General features: G+C 41.9%; 1 long non-coding RNA gene across 1 annotated transcript; it reads right to left on the reverse strand.

Moving 5' to 3' along the window:
- Positions 1-1,005: 1,005 nt before the first annotated feature.
- Positions 1,006-2,113, reverse strand: LOC119020098. Its single transcript, XR_005075233.1, has 3 exons — positions 2,015-2,113; positions 1,327-1,470; positions 1,006-1,227 (listed from the first exon to the last, which is right to left on the reverse strand). It is a non-coding gene; the product is annotated as an uncharacterized LOC119020098 (long non-coding RNA).
- Positions 2,114-21,712: the final 19,599 nt, after the last annotated feature.

The following is a 21,712-nucleotide window of genomic DNA, read 5'->3' on the forward strand; positions in this document are numbered from 1 at the left end:
AATTGCATGTCTGTGTCCTGGTAGAAGGATCCTTCCTCTGTTGCTCTGACTGTTTTTTTTTTTGTTGTTGTTGTTTTTTTTGTTTTTTTCATTTTTCTTCAAAAAAACTCATCAGATTTTCTTTTTTGATGGGGGGAATATTTTTGGTTTGGTTTGAGATCAATAAAACTGGTACTAACCTGCTTTTACTAAGGTCAAATTATCATTATCAATCTGCGAGAATGGAGCAGAAAGTGTAGATTAATTTAAAAAGTCTCCACTGAATTAGAATGAAAAAATATACATGACGTTTACTGTGATGGGAGTCAAGCAAGTTTCAAGTGTACAAGTTGGTCTGCTGTAATGTAAAGCACATACAATTTGTCAAAAGATACACAAACTGTGCGATCCTGAGCTGAGTGTATATCTTGTTCTTTCTTTCAAAGAATGAATGTCAATCTCAGGGAGCCTAATTGATGAAATCAATGAGAAGTGAACAGAATTAGACTCCTGACAGTGTAGATGCTGCCCGCTTAACATTCTCCCTCTCAGTGTGCGATGAGGGCTGTGGCAGCTGTCTGAGCGCGTGTTTTGCCCATATGGGGCAGAAATGCTCTTGGTGCACTGATTTCCAATAGGTCTTCACCTCCTCTGCTGCTCATGGCCTGCGGCTCCTTCCTCCTTCTCCTCCTCCTCCTCTGCGCTCAATCAATTGACTGACGCCGCTGACCAGCTCCCACAGCACGCTGCCGGGGGAGGGAAGTTATTGGAGTCGTGTGTGTGTGTGGGTGTGTGTGTCCGCAGCAGATACCTCCAGTGGGGCCGTACATGCAGCAGTGTTTGAATAATCTGTAAATAATCTGCAGACAAACAAAGCGTCAGCCTCCACAGCAGACTTCTGTGCTTGGTTTGCAGTGTTACAGATGTGGGTTTGTGTCCAGATACGCATGTCTGAAAATGTAAACAAACAAGCACAGACTTATACAGAATATACCGCAGAGTGAGTTTGAAACCTTTGTGGGAGTTTATTCCATTAGGAATTGTGATTACTTTTTTCACTGCATCATGATTTAACTTACTTCTTTCCATTAAACATGATATTCTCTTTTATAAATTTCAGGACAGAAATAGAAAAATGGGGTGGCCTGGCAGCTCCAGGTAAGGATGGAGATTCCTGAGCAGGTTTGATTTGAACTTTTGGTCCTTGGCTGCTTGTCATTCCCTGTGTATCTCCCCCACTTCTCTATCCTGAAAGACACACACACACAAAAGTAAACTCTGTGATCAGTTCAGTTTCTTTGAGATAGTGGGCTACATTGTGTAGGTGAAATATGTAGATATAAGTACTTTGGGAGTCCAATTTACAACTGAGATTTTTGTCACTGAGGAAAAACACAGTAAAACAAATGAACAGGATGTGAAGACCGCTGCCATGGATCAGCCTCCGTACACAGAGCTACGGGGGCACGTCATGTTGTATTTATTTCCATCCTGAAATAAAAGAAGATGATATTTAACAATACTGCTTGCCTTAATGTAAAGAATTAAGAGAAATCATTATGCAAATTGTACAAAACTCCCAGCAACTTTTCAGTTTTCAAACATACATCATCATAATTTATGATAAAAAATTATGATATAGAGAAAGAGATTAATTGCAAAATAGTTAGATTAATCATGCTCTATGAGGCCCTTGGCCTTATGTCTCTGAACACATTCCCTTAACATTCCACAGTTGTTTCGTGAACATGATGGAGGCAGATTGGGGTGTTGTTAATAGTCTGATGGATAATATAGGTTGTTTACCCTGTAACTGCTATAGACACAACACACACATATACGCTGTTTTTATTCATTATTATTTCTGAGGATTAATGCAGAGATTAGTAGAGCACGCCCAACAGTAAAATCAGAACAGTTTGAGGATCACTTTCCCACATTCACAGCTGTGAAACTAAAACCTTCACAGGAAAAAAAAAACACACACACACACACTGCTGCTTTGTTCAACTGTTTTTCTGTTGTGAGACTTCACCTTTGAGACAGGGGAGGTGTAGATACCAGGTGTGTGATAGAGAGTACCTTCCCCTGGGAACGCAAGGTGCCTGCTGTCATGGCCACCAGCACAGGTGTGTGTGTGATTGTATTAGTGTGTGGCCACCACCCCAGGGAGCTGGTCAGCTGTTGTTTCATGCAGGAGATTACACAGCTTAATCAGGCAACTGGATCAGGTGCAGCTGATGCTGTAGAGTTACACACAACCAACCTAACCCTACCCCACACACACCTCCTCCTTTTACACCCAATTAGCCCCGTTACTTGGCACTCCATGCCAAGGGACCGCAGATACACCCTCCATGTACAGGTGAGCACAGCCTCACTCATGTGCAGGCCCATACATGTAGCTCAACCGTCCACACACGCACTGCACAGTGCAATCACAAACAGGTCAGTTGCAATTTAAACTAGACTAATACCTGTATAAAGCCAGCCCACATCTTCAGTTAATGTTGTCTGATGTGAAGGATGTGATGCAGTTTGATAGATAACTAAATAACTGATAAAATCAGCATTTGAGCAGACTTTTCTTTTTTACTCTAATCCTAGTTGGACCTCTTGAAATCTGTCAATTTGATACAAAATTCTCACAAAACAAAGTCAGAACCTGACATTTTATTGTAGAATCACTTGTGTTGCACCATTTGATATTTAGATACTTCTGAGAGGGTGTGTAATGTACAGTCTGTCTGTTGTGTTGCACAGTTTAACTCATTCAACTTATTCAAAACTAAAGCAGACACACCATGTGGTACTTGTGGATTTGACCAATCCAGGGTTTCATTTGGCTTAATCTGAAGCATCTGCCTGTCTTAGTGCATTTTGACTCAACTGGGAAGTCTGTTTAACACATTTGTTTTAAATATCCTCACATTTCGCGAGCTCTGGTATAATTTAGTTTTAAAGGACTGATGATTCACAAAAAAGGCTGGACAATTCATCAAAAGTGACTTTAATCAACATGCACAATTTCAGGAAGGTTCCATCAGTTCTTTCATTCAGTAAATGGCTGCTACTTCTTGAAACTACAGCAACAAACATGAGTCAGTAGCCCTGGGTGTACCAGCAGCCAAAGATTGCTGTGTGAGTTAATTAGAACAGAAGTGAAAGCAGGATCGGTCCACCTGGGAGTTTGAATAATTGTATTATGAGTGTCCAGTCTAACATAGACCAAAAAGAATAATGATTCAAATGTCAGAGAAATGGTGGTGTACGAGGATGCAGATGAGAAAGTGAAGAGATGTCAGGACAAAATGAGGCTAAATGAAAATAGTGCCTACTGTTGGAAACCAGTGGAGTAAAAGTCAAACAAGCGCAGCAGCACAGTGCACTGGAGGTGGGTGTGGAGTGTGTGTGGCGCCCAGGGAAGCAGATGTGCTAACCAAATCAGATTACCTGTAAATATAACAGTGACTTTTGTTACCAGCAACTACATGCAGTGATGGAGGTTGAGCCTGATTTTTAACTACAGCATTCCCAAGAACATTGAGGCACTCTCCCCTGTGCTTCCCAGCCACAGTCTGCAGGCTAAAGCTCATTGTTTCTTATGCAGCACTAAAGTGTTTGTTAAAAAAATTCCCTCCGTTCTGTAAAAAGATCTAGCTGATGGGATGAAATAACAGACGCCCTCTGGCAGGGGTCTTAAACCCTGCTGGTACTGTCATCTCAGAGGAGGGCCACTGAAGCGTTCAAGCACAATATTTTCAGAAAATTACATTTTGATATCCATTATTAACATAATAATACAATGCAAAAATGCACATTAGTTCTTTAAGAGTAAGTTTATTTTCTCCTTATAAATAACTTACTTAAACTTTGCACTTTGCTGTCAGTGTTCCAGGTTTTACATGATGGTCAGGCTTACAGCGAACACATTCCTTGCCCTCTGCCCCACCATCACTTTCCTTTTCAAAAAATCATTAGTCTGACAACTCGTTCCACGATTACAAACTGCCAGATGCGCCTAATCCAGCCAGCAGCAGAGTTCCAGCACAGAGTAAAAGAGTCATATTTATTTGGCCCAAGAGCCGGCAGAGACCTCTACAGTGTACTGATTATTTTTGACTGCCCATTTTACATACATTAAGGTGTGGCTAACTACTGCTGAAGATGCAACTATTTCTCTGACTCATGATTTATGATTATTCCACGTGAATATTATTCAGTGATTTATGATTTCCTTTGTTCAGTACAAAGAATAAATGAGAGCTCCACTTTGTAGACACAGAATCTTGTGCAGAGGTGTACTTCAAAGACATATTGTTTATTGATTGATTGATGACATTGAATTAAGGTGATACAGGATTGAAAATCAATTTAGTTGGATAAAAATCCAACTAAATTGAAAGTGTCTCCTCTTGAAAGCCTCTATGGACCGCCATGTCACTGCACAGCGACCCAGCCACTCTTCACATGTCAACCCATCCCTCCGTTCCTCCAGATTCTACAAACTGAAACTTGGGACTGTTCCACTGAGCCAGGGACAGGCCTTTGAGATTCGGCATGTCGCGGATTTTTGGAGACTCCTGCAGTGTGTCTTGTCATGTGTCCTGAGGGCTGACAGAAAGACCGACACAGCCTCTGTGTGGCTGTCGCTGCTCTGTCTCTATCTTCATTTTCACTCCACGCTCGCTCTCTGTCTCTTGCTCTGTCGCTCTCTCCCTCTCCCTCCCTCTGTGTGATGCCACTGTTTGTCTGGAGATTAATTAAACAGTTACCCAGCCAGCCACCGCAGCCGTCATCATCCTCTCCTCGCCATCAGCTCCCTGCTACACTGGCAGTGGAGAGAGTATAAGACCTTCCGTGTGCGTGTCGCTACTCTATGAAAAGTTTGTGTTCACCAGTGTTTTGTGTGTTCTTTTCAGTGTGTATTAAAATGTGTGTGTTCAAAGTTGCACGCCCTGCACGTGTAATTTTGGGAGTGTGCAGGTGTGCGTTTGTGAGCAGAAAATGAATTGTATGGTTTAGTACGTGTGAATGCGTGTAAAGTTGTTTGCGACTGCACAAAATGTGCACGTCCAATTATATTTGTACTTGTTGATATGAATGCGCGTGCTCACAGTTTGCCTATATACTGTATGCACATCACGTGTGTATTCTGTGTGTGTTTCAGTTTGTCTGGTGTGTGTGTGTGCGTGTGTTTTCTGCAGGAAAAACCATGCTCCAGTAGAGTTGTGCCACAGTAGCCGTCAGCCACGTGGGGGGGCTCCGGTGGGATGTTGGATCTGAGTGTTTATTGTTTGCCATTATTGTTGTCATTATGGATGGTCTGGCATCAGTGGTGTGTGTGTGTGCTCCAGCCGGTCTTATCATTACGCCGCGGTTCTCCGCTTGTCAATTTACTGTACAGACTCCTCTCAAGAATTTCCCCCGCTGTCATGTCGCTGAAGGCTTCCTCTTTCCCCTTCCCCTCAGTTTTTTCCTCTTTCTTCTTTGTTCTTTTCAGTTCTTTGCTATGCTTTAAGTGTGTGGACGTAATGTGTGTTGGTGGGTGGGGGGGGGGTCAGTGAAGCTGGCAGCTCAGACCGGCTCTGCTCTGGGCCTTAATTGAGACATACTGTCAGAGTGACAAAAGCATTTGCATGCGGTGTGTTTTTCAGGATGTGCTTTTTTTTCAGCTGCTCACCACTCTGTTAATCAGCTCACCATCATTCACACGAAGGAATGCACACACACATACACACACACACACACACACAGTCTCGTGTATATAGTATGTACACACATACCATACATACAACTGCATAAGAAGCAGTTTGAGCAGCGTCTTGCTCCCCATCTTGACAGTAATGAGAAGACGAAACACAGAGCTGGAGAGGATACAGACTGGAACATTTAGCTGATATATTAAACTGCTGCCCTGATTTTAAGGAGTAATGCTAGCAGCTCTGTGAGGCCGGACTAAATGCTAATATCAGCATGGTGAAATGCTTACAACAACACTGCTAACATGCTGATGTATAGCAGGTAAAATGTTATACATTTTAGCATTTTAGCATGCTAAAATTGGTAAGTGGCACCCATGTTTCTGTCGAAGGGCAGAAGTGGCTGTTTTTAGGTATTTCATATTGTTGCTTGCTGCATTTTATTTGCATGATTTAGTTTTGCTGTATAGCGTGCTTAAATTGTTCAAAATTGTTTTTTGTGTGCACTTCCTGTTACTGCTTGATGCCTGCACTCCCCCTGACTAATCTGATTGGCAGATCTCTTTGTAACAGGCACTGATGACCACCAAATGGATCTCTGAGAATGGCACAAGGGGCCAATGGCATGGTTCAACGGGTGGGACCAACTGCCTGGGCCATTATAATATTATTATTATTATTATTATTATTATTATTATTATTATTATTTTTACGATTATTCAATTCACTCTGTCAAGAAACGTGTTACCGCCCAACCTTGTCAACAATGCTAATATGTAATATAAAATCATGTAATATATGACATACTAAATTTCTGTTCATGTAACAGACTTAGTTTTCTTGCCTGTGGTGTTGTGCTAATTAGCCCTCCAGTGCCATTGTATCACTTTCAGCAGCTTTGTAATCCAGCCTTGAACTTCAGTCCCCTTTTAAAGACTTTATAAAATAAATCATAAAAGATAAATCCAGTTTGGAGTGTCCTGTGATTATTCCAGTTTACTTGTTGAAAACAGTTGTTGTTAGCAGAGCATCAAGGGCATAAAGCTATACAAGCTCACCCACCACTGGTTTTGTGATAAATTGCAATAGACTGGAGCTTCAGTGATTACTGGATATGAAACCTTACTCTTTTCATGAATGGCAATTAGTTAATCACTAGAAGTATTTAAGAGTTTAAGCAGCCCATGTGGACAAAAGCAGTAAGAACACCACTGCCTCCTTTCATAAAGATCTTAATCTGTTTTGCACATCCATTTGTTTTGGATGCAAATGAAAGAAAGATGCAACATAGTTATAACACTTATACAAGGCAATGTAATGATTTGTAATGTAAGATTGGTGACTGTAATGTGATGATGGTGAAACAGTATGAATCAAGGAGTCTCACAGCCTGAAAAAAATAAGTGCCTAAAAGTGTAACCACTTTTAAAAAATCCTTGTACAATGTTCAGCGTTAATTAAAGGTGCCCTTTGTTTCAGGGTCATAACCAGCCATATAGATATTGGGTGGCCATGCAAGGTAAGAACCTGTCATCAGCTGTGTAAAGCAGTAGTGATATTCCATTCACTCAAACACACTCAAGCATTGCACAGCGATCAGGAGCAATTTGGGTTTCAGCATCTTGAACCAAGGACATCTGGACATGCAGACTGAAGGAGCATGGGATCCATCCACCAACCTGCTCTACCTCATGAGCCACAGTGCAGAGTGAGTCTTGTTTTTTTCTGTTTCTGGTGTGTGTGTGTGTGTGTGTGTGTGTGTGTAGGCAGCAGTATAAACGGAAATTTGGCGTACTTTGTATAAAATATAATCCTACTAATGCCAAGTGGGAGAGCAACACCGTCCATACAATTGAGCCAGGTAATCTAACTGTGCTGTTTCTATTCACAATCTGCCCTCCCGTCCTTTTTCATCTAACCTTATCTATCTCCCCACTGAAAAAGCCTCCCTGGTACCAAGAGCATTATGCTTTGCATATATAATGACTGTATATTTGGGCCACATAGCTTTTTTTTCCGAACCCTTTTCTACCTTCAGTCAGGTCCAAACTAAGCAACAGGGGGAGAATGTGATGAATGCCAAAGCTAAGCACTAAGAGGTATTTTATTCTTTAGGCTCTTAAGGAATATGGATTATGAATGAGGGCGGGATCAGACCTGCTGTGGTTTCAATATGTATGAATCTTTTCATATGCACCAACCCCCCTCCTTTATCTGTCACAGCAGGTGAGGATCTGGCAGCACTTCTGAAAATGATACAAAGCAGCCACACAGGTTGGGATTTTAAGCCCTGTGCTGGGCTAAAAAATGTAATGTACCTCCAAGTATTTGATTTAATATTACACCACCTAAGTCTATCTCTTTTAAAATCACTGTTACACAAAATAGATGAGGCACACTCAAAACAACTGGTCCAATAATTATGTTCTAAAATTCCAAAACAAAAAGGCTACCAAAAATGTGTCTCACAGTATACAAGGCAGCCAAAACCACTGTCTGCCATCCTTTTAAAAGAGTAATATGTAATTTCCACTGCCAGGTGGGGTTCCTATCAAAACCAAACATATGACATATGCTGTGTGTTTGTGGAAGACATTGCTGCTCAGCTGGCCAAGAGCTGGTTGGAGTGTCGTGGGTTAAGCCAGACGTGAAGAATAAACAGTCACATCAGATGCTAATCTGGAGTCGTTTATCGACGGGAGGAGAGCTCAGAGATTACTTTCTAACTTCTGGGATTAAAAAGTGGATTTATCTTCACTCCTGTTTATCAACCTGACTGCAGGTCGCGTTCTGATGAGGAGAGCTCAGTTGTCTGTGTTTACTAAGTCAGGATACTGTGATGTTGAATGCCAACTGGTGACATTACAGAGAGGAGGGAGATAAGAGGAGGGAGAATCGCAGTCTCTGCTGAGTGCTGGACGAGGGTTTACCTTAATTTAAACACACAGACACCTCCTTAGAGTGCCATTGCTGGCTAACGTTAGCTCACGGTTAATTTAGTTTGTTGATTAGCTACTGGGATAAATTCATCTGAACCTGTAGCAACATGATGTACATGTATCAAATTTCCTAATATTACCAACTGCACATTGTGTAACATTGCATTACAGTGTGACTCTGGGACAAACAAAAATGGTAAAAGACTCAATGATTTCACTGTAGGTAAAACACCTGGTGATGATGTTGAGAATATATGTATGACAACTATTTTTGGGTTTTGGACATTCGGGAAAAAAATAGAAATTACATTAAAAAGGGGCTTTGTCTGATGGATGCTTAACACTTAAATCATCCTTCAGCAATGTCCTCTTTGTCTTCACCTCTGTCCATGTCAGTCTGCCTGGCTTCCTCTGTTGTGTCTTAGACGCTCTCTGGTGCAGCTGCTGATGGCTGATTATATTTTGTGTCTGGCTATTTCCGGGCCAAACTGATGGATCTTCTTAACTACATCAGAACCAGTGGGAAATAATAATAGAGATAATAATAAAGCACATCCATACATGTAACCAGGCAGTGTAGTTGATTAGCTGCACAATATGTGATATTTAATTAAAGTCCAGAACCTAAAAACCAATAAAGGTGTGACCCTGATGTCCATGCCCCCCCCCCCCCACACACACACACACACACACACACACACACACACACACCCTTTGCTGACTGGCTCTGAGCCACTTTACTCAGCTCTGTCAGCTCCTCTTGACTAATTAGCTCTGTTGTTCTCCTCCTTCCAGATTTCCTCTGTTTCAAGTACAGACTAAAAGCACCACACTTTCATGTTCACCTCTCCATCTCTCCTTCTATGATACAGCTGTGGATAGAGTCTGACTGAATAGACCCTGGAATCCACAGAAATCTGTTGAACCCTCTGCTGAGTGTGTACTGTCCAACATAATTTAGGTAACTATGAATTGTCTTTTAAATCTGCGTTGACTGTAGATTTTAGTAAACCTGAGACAGGTTATAGCTGTCAATCCTGAGGCAATCAGCTTTGAAAACTAAATGCTCACTTTGCTGCCTAACCTTAAAAAGTTGCTACAATGAAATACACATACAGTTCAACCAGGTTACTGATCATCGATCAAGCAGTAGAGCCCATCCCTCCACAAAGCCCAAACATCTCCCTTCATCTGCATCTGAGAAATGAATAAAAATGTTGAAAAATGCATAATCTCATAATGTTAAAGTAAGTAAAAAAAAAAAAAAACCCTCTGGATCAATCCCCTTTATTCGGATCTGAACCAAGAGTTAATCAAATCAAAATCAAATCAAAATGTATGTGTAAGCACATTTAAAAATACAGATTTTATACAGAATTAAATGCCAAGGAATGAAAATGTGTTTTAAGACAAGATTTAAAAACAGGCAGTGTGGGTGTCATCCATTGTCCATCAACCCCCACCAGCTGTGTTTTGAGTCCAGCAGGGCGCAGCTCTGCCGGACAGTGGGAGTTGTGAGACCGAGTAGAGTTTCTGTCGATTATTATGAAAAAAATACACGTTTTACTTTTGAGCTGTTTGCAGCCGACTTGATAATGCCAAACTCAGAGCCATAAAATGTTACAAATAAGTGTGAGTTTGTTATCAGATTGTTTGTTGCTTTTAGTACAGTGTTTAATTGAAGCATCAGAAAGGCAAAAAAAAAAAAACCCTGAAGAGCAGCACATAAAAGACGCATAATCGGAGAATAATGCTACTTTATTTATTGATTTCTGCTGTAACTGCAAAAGAACCATATAAAAAAAAACACTGAGCCAGAATGTTTTGTTTTTTTTTTCATTATCATCTGCTTCTGTTTCTATTATATTACAGAATGTTCGCCCTTTATAAAACATTTGAAAGAAAGATTTTTACTACTATGTATTTTAGTAGTTTGATTATATTTTGTATCATTTCAATTCTACTATCAAACAGATTGCTGAGGTTCAAAAATAGGGAAAAAAACACCATCCACCTACTAACAGACTGAGTTAAAAGAGAACTTCGGTCGATTTAAACATGCAGCTTCATTGCTCAAGCTACCCTTGACTTGCCAGTACCGAAGACGCGAACACATTTGGTCCAACCATTACAGGGCTCCGTGAATGGAGAGTTAGCATTGACAGCTAACAGCATGGGGTCAGAACTTTACACTGTGTTTTAAGCTTCTTAACATGCTCCAAATCTCACGGCAAAAGTTACGCAACATCAGCAGACACCTTACAACACAGCACTGTAGTGTGTATGACTGAAAATGAATAAAAAAAGTAGTTAAAACAGTGTGTTTGTGCAAGAAGCTACATACCAGTTTGTTGACATCCGTTCAAATGTGTCTGTGTCTTCAATACTGGCAAGTCAAGTGTGAGCAATGAAGCAATGAGCTTGAGCAATGAAGCCGCATGTTTAAATGACCGAATTTCTCCTTTAAGGTGTTGGAGCTATTTTCAATATTGCATTTATTTTGTGTGTTACAATAGAAACTTTTTGTCATGTGAAAACTGATAAATGTTAAGACAGTATATTCTCTGTAATGCTTCTATGAAACAAATACTACAATTGTATTAATACCCAATACTTATGTATAGTTTGTTCATGCCTGGAATTAACCTCACTGTGCAAGTCAACCAGCTGACTTGTGTATCTGCTGCCTAAATGGGCCACTTGATGAAGAAGAAACATAAAAGTTGCCAACAGTGGGCCAAGGAACACAATTTTCAGAACCAAGTTAGAACTAAGTTGAATTAACCAAAATGATGTCATATTAACTTACAGTATCCATCCAGTGAGCTGAATGGTTGTTATAACTTTTCAAAGAATCTGTCTTCATGTTTTCAGGCATATCGGAGGATTACTGTGGAAGGGTCTGAGGCAGAGCTTTATTTTAGAACTGGATTAAGATGCCTATGCATTTGTGTCTGTGTAGTTGAGTGTGTGCGTGCATGTTTTCGTGTCTAGAGTGTGAGAGGGCCTCACAGTTATGCGTGTCTGTGAGTGTTTGTGTGCGTGGTGTGTGTGGTAGTGTAGATGTGGATGTGGTGTGCATATCTATTCCTAGGCCGGGGGATCCTCTCCTGCAGGTCTAATTACTTTAATGAGGGATGTCTCCCTCTCTATCTGCCCGACCCAAGGGTACACATTAACATTCCCCCCACATAGTAATACACACCAACACTCACAATTAACCACAAATTCATCAGCAGAGTAAATACTCTCTGTTGCCTTTATGTGAAACTTACTCTTAAATTCTTACTTCCGTGAGAAAGTGGGCCCTCCTCAGCCCCCCTCCCCAGTCAAGCTATTCAGCCCAAACTCAACTTGATTCCTGGGGTACGTTAAGTCTGTCTGTCTTTGCTTCCAGTAGACACTCAAAGGTGAGAAGACACCCAGTTTTTTTTTAACAGATCAGACAATATGCAATTGAGTCATTATTCAGCTGCGCTGTATCACTCTCACCCTATCGTCCAATTTAGAATCCAAGAGAGTGGCTGACAGCTGGATATCTAATGATGTTTCTGTTGTGACCCGCAACTATTTCCCGTGCCGTGTGTGTGTGTGTCATGTGTGTCTGTGTGAGTGACTGTGTATTAAGCTTAAGCTAGCGTTGCCAAGAGACACTGCAGGCACCACTAAGGGCCACAGCTTTATTCATGAGAGAGAAGTGGAAGCGGGGAGGGTTAGTTATTTAAACTGATCTGATGAGCAAAGCCCAAGGATGGGAAATAAACACATTGGAACTTGGACGTTCTCCCTCTGCTTCTCTACACTCAGTCGGCAGCTTTTGTCTGTCCTCTGGTGGTCAGAACAGGGAACTGCAACACAGGGGACGTTCAGAGGAGAGCACAGAAAATGTGACCAAGCTCCACGAAATATTCCTGTTTTTCTCTAAAGGTGATGGAGATGTATTGGTCGGTGAGAGATGTAAAAATTTGTTTCCGACACGTGATCTTGATCTTGACCATTTAATTAATTAATCTATTTATTTATTTTATTTTATTTTTTTCTGTGATACCCTCAACTGGAGTTTTTTTTTTTTTTTTCTTTCTGTGGACTGAGTATTTGTCAGCAGGTGGCTTGTTACCTTCTTTGGGAGGGTTTAATTGTCACTGAACTTTGACATGGCATTAATAATATGACAGCACAAAGACTGCATTTTCAATAAGAAAGTAGAATGGCCCTCAATAGACCAAATACCTTCACTGTGGCCAAACAGCCCCCTTTGCACTCTCTCTCTGTCCCTATACTCAGATCAACACCACAAGGTATTGGGGTATATTCCATGTTCGGTAGAAATCAGTTCTGCAATTTTTGTGTAATCCTACTGACAAACAACCAACAAGCAGAATCAGGTGAAAACAAAACCATGGAAGAGACAAAAAATAAATTGAGGAAAAAGAACATGTTGCATCTTTAAATCTGGTCTCATATCACTTTAGTAATTCAAAGTTACCTTTGCTGAAAATTCTTCAAGAACAGTAACCATTTTATTTTGGGCATGTTATTTTCAGGAATGTGCTTTTTGTCAGTTATTACCAGTCTCTGCCTTGTTTTCATGCATTTTCCAATGGTAGATGGACGTGCATTTCTATAGTGCTTTTCCAGTCCACTAACTGATCAGAGCTTATAACACTTGTCACACTCACACACAAATTCATACATGGCATGATGGCAGAGGCTGCCATGCAAGGTGCCAACCTGCTCCTCAGGAGCCATTTGGGGTTCTGTATCTTGATCAAGGATACTTCGACATGCAGCCGTCGGAGTCAGGGATTCCAACCAGACCTTCCGATTACTGGACGACCCGCTATGCTTCCTGAGCTACAACCACCCAATCATTTCAGTCAGTTACCTTTGGATTTAACCCTCCTGCTTTGTAGATTTTTTCACAACAGACAGACTGGATCAGCATTGTCAGTAACATGTAATCATGAGCAATGGTATTGATGGCTAGTACTATGAAAGCAAGCCTCCTGCTTAGAAAATTTGAAATTTTCTACAACTAATCCGGACGTTGCTTCAAACACACTTAGCTCTTTTTTTGCCCTGCACCAGCTATGATGGGGCATTCTATCAACCATATAGATGTCAATCTCTGCTTCTACACTTCAAATTAAAGGCACATTTCCTTGATATGGCCTTGCTACTCAGTGATTCATGCCATCATACAGGAGTGGAATGTTGTTGACTTCAACCTTTTTTTTCCATTCTGACGGCACCCCGCAGTGCAGTAAAAACACATTTTAACAAAGCATAGGTAAAACCAAATAATTAAATCACTACTTGTTAGAGTCAGTATTCAGACTTTAATCTTCCCACAACTGCCTGTCTTGGCAAACTCTACAGCTGGATCTGTATGTGGATTGATGGTATTGGGTTGATAAAGAATCACTGAGGATGCACCTGAGAGCCATTTTAAAAGAGAATCCTCCAATCTATATAAACTTGAGATGGCTTCAAAGAGATGTCAAGCAGGTCTGAGAGTAAACCCCCTCTTACACTGGATTGTCAGGAAACGCATAGATGGTAAACAACACAGGCATGGATGATACTGTTACCGTAATAAAAAAAAAATACAGACTAGAAGCAACAAACACAATGTAACCGTGGGAGAAAGATAACTGTTGTTAATTCATAACAATACTATGATTGAATTTCAGTTATTATCACACATGACAAATAATCAGTCACTTTTGATTCAATTATTTGGTCTATTATTTGGTTTTATCATCAGAACAAGCAAAATAATCTCCATCAGTGGTATGGTGAGGACCTAACTGTGCCCTCTGCCCAACTACAGCAACTCTCTAACACATCGTGACAGGCTGCAAGACCCTCCTTACGCAAGGGAGATACACCTGGCGGCACGATCAGCTCCTCAAGAGCCTGGCAGCAGCTCCGGAAAGCAAGCAGAGCGAGAACAACTAATTGCCACCAAGAGCAACATACCCCCTGAAAGGACAGGACAGAAGACACCAAAACATTCCTCCACCAGGCTGGAGGCAGGACACCTAGGCATGGCCTGGGACTAGAGGATGCTGGCAGACATTGGCCCAAAACTAATTTTCCCACCAGATATCGCCTCTGCCAACCTCAGGCCAGCCTTGGTACTCTGGTTCTCTTCACTAAAGGCTGCTTACCTCATGGAGCTCACAGTTCCATAGGAGAACTGGGTTGAAAAGGCCTATTAGTGAAAGAAGCTGTCTGCTATGCAGACCTAGCAGCAAAGCGAAGCAGCATGGCCGGAACAGTTGAAATGGGATGCAGAGGATTTGTGGCATCCTCTACCATCGGACTGAGCAGAGCAGTCTCAGAAGCGGCTGAAAGAAGCAGCCAGTGGATTTGGCTCGAGCGGAATGACCCTTGCTGAGCCTCAAGTACCACCAAAGGGTGAATTTCAGAGATGGTTGAGCACAGGACACAAGCTGAGGGCTGAGCATCTTGCAGCAGGCCACCCTTACGGAGGGTGTAAAGCGTTAAATGGCCTAAACGCCTAGTGATGCAGGTCACAGTACTGAAGATGTGTCCTGTGACCAACTGTCCCCGGAGTTTTACCCTGGCCAAGATTCTCCTCCCACACAGCTCCCAGCACACAGGTGTGTCTGCTGGGGCAAGTACAGCTCACAGCCCGCTACATCAGCTCCACTGCTGGCTGTTTTAATCAACCGTGAAAAAAAACACAGGCATGGCTGATTAAGACCAGACAACCACTGAACGTACAGTTAGCAAATAACAATGTATCAGTTACCCTGACAGAAATCATCTCAGCCCTGATAGTCCACTGGACCCCCCTGGGTGAACTGGTATTCCACTGTATGGCCAGAGAATGGGAGGGAGCTCAGTGGTCCACGATGAAATTACCGTTTAATCAGACAAAAAAAAGAGACAACAATTAGCTATCTAGTGTGATTTTCCTAATGTATGTACAGTGGCTGTCTGGTGATAATGGTCCGTGCTTGTGTTCTTCCCATGGTTAATTGAAACAAACAGTCAGCAGTGGAGCTGATGTATCGGACCATGAGCCATAGTTGCCCCGGTAAACACACCGCCATGACTGGCTGTCACAGCTGCAGCATCTCTTGGCTTGTTTGGTAGTGCCGCAGGGAGGACAACCCACCTGTTCACTCCGCCAACGAGGCAAGAGACACTCTTAAAGCAGAGAGCATCTCTGGAGTATGAGTGACCCAGACAGGAGCTGCAGAAGCCCGGGAGAGGGGCCAGAGACATCAGTGTGTATCCCCGCAGGACTGCAGCTCAGACACCACTGAAAACAGGCATTAACAGTTCACGGAAGTAACAATGAGCTACCAAGTTAACGGAGACTGGAACCAACAAAGACAACCAATCAAACTAAGTAGGATGGTTCCCTCTGGAACATAAGTGGGATCATAATAATTTTGAAGATTTTGCAGTCAGCAAACTTGAAAAGATACAGCAACTACACAGTGACAACAAGTTCTCACTCCCAATTTTCAAATACTGCAGCTTGCTCGGTGGCCTTAAGCCTCCAGCTATGCTTACCTGTCCTTCTGGTGTGAGTTTCTCATGTGAATAGATTGCAAAGTAAGCAGTGATACATGATAGACAACTTCCAGTTAGACTTTCAAAATCAGCAGTTCACTTTGTGTGATATAAGACAAATTAAGATTTTTAGACTTGTAACAGAGTCAAACGGTCACAGTGTGGTAGTTTAAGTTCCAAAATACCTGGGTAAGGTTTGGAAAGATCATCGTTTGGGTTAAAATAGCTATGTTCAGTCTTGTAACTTAGTCTAATTTATGTAAGTTATGTAACTTTCATACTAAAATGAGTTACCTAACCTACATTCCATAAGTGACAACACTCACATAATGTTAGTGTTCAAAAATCCCTGTCGCTACAGGAAACAACAACCTCTGAGCTAGCAACCTACATGCTGAAAATTCAGCCTAGTGCCATTACATAATGTTTGTAGTTCACATTTCTGTGGTAAAGTGCAAATGTCAAGACTGACCGTTATTGCTGACTTGGTTGACTTTTTTCTGCAAAGCTTTTACCCAAAATGACATCTGCTTGTAAAAACTGAGAAAATACTTGTTAAAAGGAGGAGGATAGATATATAAACTACTACTTTATCTGTAATGGCTGCCTGTTAATAACCCCATAAAGACCTCTGTTTGACAGTGTTTTAAGAAAAAGGGGGAAACAAAAACGAGAACTACGAAGATTAAACAAAAATAAAGGTGTCAGTCAAATGTTACATCACACATATCAAGAATAAGAGGAAGACCCTTTGTAGCACAATGAAGAGCTAGCATTTTTCAGCAAGCAAACACACTGACAGTTTAAGTTATGTGATTTTGGAGAAATGGAATGTGCACACTATTGTCATTTAAAAGGGTCAATATCACTTTGCTAACTCAAAATATCGCATTAGATTGTCTAAACTCAACTACACTTATATTTCATGTTGAGTTGTGCACTCATTGTCCTAGGTGTTTTCAACAATGTTCCATCACAGAGAAATAGATACTTTTATTCCAAGTAACAGTGCATTTCATTTGGTGACATCAGATAGATTTTTATTTTCAATGGTGGTTGTTCAACAATGAAGACAGCAACTCCCATGATTCTATGTTCTACTTATGTCTTTTGATTGTTTTGATTTAGAGACCTCTAGTGTCAGAAATAACATACTGTGTGCTTAAATGTTCGATGGTTCGGGTTTATTTTGATGTTGTATTAAAATCCTTTCTCAAAAGAATGCAAGCTATAGAGTTTACTTGATGTTCCTGGTTAAAATTGCGTGTAAAACTGAGCTTGCTTTGTCAGTCAGAATTTAACTGTACACATGAGGGTCTGAAAATGTGATCATGTAAATTATAAAAAATGGCATGCTTTATTTTAACTATTTAGTGTTGTTTTATAGTGTAAGCTATAAACAGCACACTGACACTGGTTATATTAAGCTCTGATGTCATGCGGGCTTGGCACAGTCTATAGCACAATGATAAAAATGTATCATAATCATCAATTTAAAAATTGTAGCAGTGTAACTAAGAAAGGCCTTTATAGCCCAAAAAATGAATTAGCAAGCAGACAATAGAGCAAAACACATAGCAGAATATCAAGTGTTCCCTAATCCAGCCTTTGTCAGGCAGAGTCGAGATAGGGGACTTTATAGAGAAAGCCCACCTGGCTAAATGAATAGGCAATGTTGTCAGGGTTTAGAGGAGTCAGTCGGCTGTGAGGCTGCCGTATAATACAGCGGCTGTCAGCGCTGACAAGTCTCAGAAACACACACCTCTAATCTCAACCCCCCTTTCTTCTCCCCCTCAACCATAACACACAGAAAAAAATGACACCCTGCGCAAATATTAAACATCTTCCAAGGCCTATTCCATTATCTTCTTTTCTCTAACACTGTTTTACCCCTCCTCCGCCTCCTTGCTCTCTCACTCCCTCTCCATATCTCTCACCCATCTTGTCTTGTCCTTGTCTCCTCAGAAGCCCTGGCAGCCGGATCATCTCTGTCTCTTAGTGTCAATTAAAAGTGAAATATCTGCATTTGTCAACATATCATTTGTGCTGGGCCCGTGATGCACTGCTGATTTGTCGGCCGATTCCTGACATCGGAGAGGGAATGCCGAGGCGGCAGTCTCCCTCATTAGACCTGGAACTGGCACCATGATGGCTGACACCGCCGGGAGGCTTCGCTCCCCGCCGACATGATACTAACCCAGGAACAGGCCTCGTCTGTCAGTCCTGTCACTTGCCAGCCAGCCATCCAGTCAGGGAGAGCGAGGGGCAGATGGGTGGAGGAGGGGGGTGTTGAGGGGTGGGGTGTGTACCATGTACCCTACTCTGAGGCCCAGGGAGGGAGAGACTATAATGAAGTTTATTTGTATGGCAAATTGTCAATATATGTCATATTGTCTGAAGGACATGTGGGCAACGGTTGACATGTTAGTGTGGTGACAGCAAACTGTGAGTTGCTCTAATAATGATTTTACACCAGGGTTATACCACCGGTAATATAAGAAGAATACGCATGAATATGTATACCAAGTTCCATAGGAATATGGGCATTAGTTGTTTAAATATACATAAGTGTCAGGTGGGCCCAAAGAGTTGGATGTTGCCATCTGAAAATCAGAGTACAAAAACTACCATATTGAAAATGTAAAAAAAAAAAAAAAAAAAATCCACAAAAAACAGTATGTATGAAGCAACAGAGTAAAATGTAACTGATTGTGTGAGGGCTGGCCACTCGGTGGGTTCTTCAGAACCAGACGCTTTGTTTAGATTTAAAGAGACAGTCTAAAAATGTTGTAGTGCTACTATGCAGAGTTGTAACTGCATTTAAGCCAGCTGAACTGGAGATGAAGTCTCTGCCTCTGTTTATTGACATACCAAGATATCACATATGGCGATGAGGATAAAGGCCTAACTAGGGCAAGAAGATAACTGCCATGCTAGGTTAGCAGGTGAAGCTAGCCTTATTTCTAACAAACAACGTGGATGACAACATGTCACTAGCAAGGAAAAAGGCTGCTATGGCGGGTCAATAGCTCCCTTTGAGAGCAACGCTCAAACATGGGAAGATTACTGTGAGATTCTGGGCCATTTTTTCTTGCCAAACGGCATTGATGATGAAGACAGGGAAGTTAGCTGTGCTGCTCAGTGGCATGGGTGCTCAGACCTGCACACTGATGAGGAATCTCCTCAGCCTGCCTTTACTTCTTCTCATTTCACACTCAACTAAGCAGCTGTTCTGGGCCTGTGATGCACTGTTGATCTGTCAGCTTATTATGGACATTGGAGAGGGAATGCCAAGGCGGAATCAAAAGAGGCGTTACGTTGATTTTTTCCAGTACAAGTTTCCAGAGACAGTAACTTCAACAAAACAATAGTAGAACGAGACAAAGACATGATGTGTAAAAGTTTGCTCTGAATCACATCACATAGTCACCCACATTCAAATGTAGGAGCCACTTAGCTCTGCTGCCGGGGACAGATGCTGATTTTCAGGCAGAAATATGACGAAGAGTCGGGAGGACAGACAGGATGACAGAGGCTTTTCCATGTATGGATGCAGTATTTTTTTTTTCCTCATATAAGTTGCCAAAGACACTACCAGTTACCACATAACTGTTGCTTGGTCCTGTAACATTTCTTTGTCAGTTAAAATGTGGAAAGGATCTGTTTAGCTGACAGCCTGTGAACCCCATCAGACCGACACACTGCTGATCTGTGCCTCTGGCTTTTCAATTCACACAGACACCATCTTGCCTCTGCTGCCACTCTGATACACACATCAGAGCAGCAGCGAAACTGTCCCACCCCCACCCCCCCCCCGGCATCTGTAACTTTCAGAAAGACTAGGCAGATATCAGCACATGATTTCCAGACTGAAAGGGCAGTGAGAATGGGACTACTGTGGACTTGCATGGCATAAGAGCATGATAAATGGAGCCGTGTGAGGGGTCTTTGAAAAAATGTGAGCGATGCCCGTGCAAAACCCCATCTGGACATGAGGAAAAGCAACAGATGTGGGGGAGACAGCCACCTGCTCTCACACACTAGTGATGTCTAACCATGCCACCACCTATTCCTTAACCCAATTTTCTCGTCCCTTCTTCAAAACAACTCGCACGACATCCTGCCATTTCCACCACCCTGATCAACTCCTCCCTCACTTCAGGCGATATTACAGCTCCTTTCAAGTAAGCTACAGTAAAGCCGCTCCTAAAGAATCCCAACCTAGACTCAACTGACATCTAATACCAAGGAACTGTATCTCTTCATCCATTCCTCTCTTCTTCCTATCCTCTGTGTTTGACACAGTCACCAGACAACATCTCCACTTTGGCTGAACTTGGTATCGCTGACTCTGCTCTAATCTCGGTCACATAATACCTTGCAAATTGCACCTTTCAGGTTACGTGAAATGCCTCCTTGTGCAAACCATGCTTGCTTTGAACTGGTGTCTCTCGAGGCTCAGTACTAGGACCATGTCTGTTTTCACTATACTCTAGATCACTAGGCTCTGCAATCACATCACATGGGTTCTCCTGCCACTGTTATGCAGATATCCCCTATCATCTGGCACCCACGTTGCAACACACATCTCAGGATTGTCTGGCAGATATCTCTGCTCGGACAACTGCACATCACCGCAGGGTAAACCTTTATAGAACTGAACTCCTCTTCATCCCGGGGAAAGACTGCCCTCACATGGACCTGTCAAGCACCGTCGAAGACGTCACAGTAACACCGTCATCAACTGCAAGTAACCTCGGCGCAATCCTCGACAATGGACTGTCCACAGGATCCAGTCTTTCCTCATAAAGGATGCCACACAACTCCAGGCCCACATGAAGGTCAGTTGGACCCAGAAGTGGCCCTAACGACTCTGAAAGAACACATCCTAACAGGATTTAAAAGACTGCCAACTCCTCTCCAGTTAGTTAGAACTGAAGAAGCCTCTTGGGTGACAGGTGAAATGTCTTGAAGAAACTGAAACAAGTCCAGCTGCCTACGATACACCACCTTGATAAATTAAAAAATAAATGAATAAATAAATACAATTTTAAAATAAAAAGTGGAAGCAGACAACAAAGGAAAAAAGCTTCTCATGAAAGACATGCCAGGGCTAATACAGGAACTCACAGGACAAGTTTTCTACACAGTGTTGCTTGGAAATGGTAAACTGGTCAGGAGACACTTGATCAGCTGTTCAGTCGGAAAGATTCAGTCCTGATACCAGATTTGACACATGAGGAAAAGTGTGTGGTACCCCCACCAGTGACTAGCTCAGAGCCACATGACACTGGTACTACTCAAGTGGATAACACATTAAAGCCAGCTGAACTGTGCATGATGTCTCTGTCTCTGTTTGTTGATATTCCAAGATATCACAGGTAAAAAATGAAAACAGCTTATTACCACACATATTTACATTTGTTGTTTGGCCATGACCTCTAGTGGTAATAGTAATTATTACAGCTACAATGGAGAAGGTGAGCAGAAATAGATTAAAGAAGGAAAAGTCCATACAGGGGTGAGGTCTGGGATGGA

Source organism: Acanthopagrus latus, chromosome 5 (genome assembly GCF_904848185.1).
Source record: "Acanthopagrus latus isolate v.2019 chromosome 5, fAcaLat1.1, whole genome shotgun sequence".
Taxonomy (NCBI): domain Eukaryota; kingdom Metazoa; phylum Chordata; class Actinopteri; order Spariformes; family Sparidae; genus Acanthopagrus; species Acanthopagrus latus.